Raw genomic sequence first — 2937 nt, 5'->3', positions numbered from 1 at the left:
GCTTGTAATGCCAGCATTCGGGAGGCTGAGACAGGAGGATCACAGTTTGCGGACAGCCTCAGCTTAGTGAGGCTGTCTGCAACTTAGTGAGACCCTGTTTCAAAATAAATAATAAAAAACAGGGCAGGGGATGTAGCTCAGAGGTCGAATGCCCCTGGTTCATCCCCAGACCTGCAAAAAAAAAAAAAAAAAAAAAAAACTGAGGAGGAGCTAGGCATGCATGGTGGCGCACACTTGCAATCCCAGTACTTGGGAGGCTGAGACAGGAGAGTCTCGGGTTCCAGGACAGCCTCAGCAAGTAGCGAGACTCTCATCAACCTAGCAAGACTCTGTTTCCAAATAGAACTAAAACATAGAGCTAAGGGTGTAGTTCCGAGGTAGATTGGAGCTGAGGTTGTAGTTTGGAGGTAGAATGTCCCTGGGTTCAATCCCCATTACTACACAAGAAAAAAGTAGTAGAGCTGGGCATGATGGCCCAAACTTGTAATCCCAGTTCTTGGGAGGCTAAGACAGAAAAATCTCAGGTTTGCAGCCAGCCTCAGCTACTTAGTGAGGCCCTCTGCAACTTAACTGAGACTCTGTTTCAAAAAATAAAAGAATAAAAAATAGGGCAGGGGGTGTAGCTCAGAGGTAGAAGAATGCCCCTTGGTTCCGTCCTCAGTACCGCCAAGAAAGAAAGAAAGAAAGAAAGAAAGAAAGAAAGAAAGAAAGAAAGAAAGAAAGGAAGGAAGGAAGGAAGGAAGGAAGGAAGGAAGGAAGGGGAGCCGGGCATGGTGGAGCACGCTTGTAATCCCCGCGCTTGGGAGGCTGAGACAGGAGGATTGCACGGGTTCGAACCCAGCCTCAGCTACTTAGTGAGGCTCTCAGCAACTTAGTGAGACCCTGTTTCCAAAAAAAAAAAAAGTCTGAGAGTATAACCTAGAGGTAGAAAGCCTCTGGGTTCTACCCCCAGTACCACCAAAAAAAAAAAAAAAAAGAAAGAAAGAAAGAAAGAAAGAAAGAAAGAAAGAAGAGGGAGGGAGGAAGGAGAAAAGGAAGGAAAAAAATAGGGCTGAGAGTGTAACTCAGAGATAGAATGCCCCTGGATTCAATCCCCAGTACTGCAAAAGAAAAAAAAAAATGTTAGTAGAAACCATTCACTGGTGTACAGTGGCTGTCTGTACTTTCACAGACCAATGGACTCTTGGCATGACGGCTTGTTGGAGTTCACCAGTCCCTGGGGCTGCTGTGAGCTGGGGCTACATTGTCCTTCCCTGGCTCTTGGCAACACATCCCAGACGCTGTGCTGTTTCACAGAGGCCAGAACACTAGAGGCAAGGAGGTCCGCTGAGGCTTAGGGAGGGCGATGGCTTGTCCGAGGTGATCCCCAGGTCCCGAGGAGCTGGCCTCCTGGGCTTCATGCACTAGCAAGAAAGAGTCCCCGCGGCGTCCTTGGGATCCTCATAATGAGAATGTGAGTAGCAGGCTGATTGGGAGGCTGAGCCTCCGCTTCTGCCAGGGTCTGGTCAGGAGGAGACTCCAATCTAGTCAGCGAGAGGGGGCCTTTCCGGTTATGTAGAGAGCTTTGATATCTGGACTTTGGGGTCTCTAAGAAGTAGGGGGAGCTGGGTGCAGGGGCGCACACCTGTAATCCCAGCGCTCGGGAAGCTGAGCATGGTCGGTTTGAGCCCAGCACGCCAGTCATCTAGTGAGAATCTGTTTCAAAATAAAAAGAGCTGGGATGTAGCTCAGTGGTAGAGCGCCCCCGGGTTCCATTCCCAGTACCAGAAAAAGAAAGAATGGAAAAAATGAAGGAAAGGAGAGAAGGAAAGAAGAAAGGAAGGAAGGAAAGACTGACACATGCTGCAACATGGATGGGTCTACTCATAGCAATTTATCAAGTAAATGTCTAAAGGTCTCTTTTATCCGTCATCCCCACCAGAGACTACCATTGCCTTCATTTGGAGCCTTGCTTTTCTTCTCTGCTAAGGTGTGAATATTCATAATTATTCCTTCTGATGCAGATGGGATCCCACTGCACATATTGCCCGTAACTTTCTTTTTTCGTCAGCGCTGCATCCTGGCTGCCTTTCTCTGTGTCCACCCCTCTGGTGACAACGATAGCTAGCGTTTGCTACCTAAGCACTTTGTAGGTATTCATTTACTTAATCCTCATAAAAACTGTGAGGTGAATGCTATCATTATCTGCCTTTTACAGATAAGGTTCGGCTAACAGCTACGTAATAGTTCACTGTGGGGATTTATTAAAATGCATTCAACCGCTTTCACATCTTACAGTATAATGCAGAGTGCTGCAAGGACTATCCCTGTGCATCTTTGCATGCTTATAGAAAGACTCTTGCGTATGTGGTGCCGGGGATTGAATCCCAGGGCATTCTATCTCCATGTTACACCCCCGGCCCTTTTTGTTTATTTGTTTTGTTTTGAAACAGGGTCTTGTCAGGTTGCTGAGGGTCTCACTAAGTTGCTGAGGTGGTCCTCAAACCTGCGATCCTCCTGTTTCAGCCTCAAGTACTGGGATTACAGGCGTGTGCTACCACACTGGCTTAGAAATATTTCTTTGTTGTTTTTTGGTGGTACTGGGGGTGGAACCCAGAGGCTTTCTACATCTGGGCTATACTCCCAGACCTGTTTTATATTTTATTTGGAAACAGGGTCTCACTAAGTTGCTGAGAGCCTCACTAAGTAGCTGAGGCTGGCTTCGAACCTGCGCGATCCTCCTGTCTCAGCCTCCCAACCAAGCGCGGGGATTACAAGCGTGCGCCACCACGCCCGGTTTAGTTTTTTTTTTTTTTTTTTTTTTTGGTGGTACTGGGGTTCCTGAAAGCCCTTCTACCTCCGGGCTACACTCCCAGACCTATTTTTACATTTTTATTTGAAAACAGGGTCTCCTAAGCCAGCGCGTGCGGCTGGCTTCGAACCTGCGCGATCCTCCTG

This window comes from Muscardinus avellanarius (genome assembly GCF_963383645.1).
Source record: "Muscardinus avellanarius genome assembly, chromosome: 10".
NCBI classification, from domain to species: Eukaryota; Metazoa; Chordata; class Mammalia; order Rodentia; family Gliridae; genus Muscardinus; species Muscardinus avellanarius.
The sequence above is the reverse complement of the archived record's forward strand: the minus strand, read 5'-3'. Positions refer to the sequence as shown.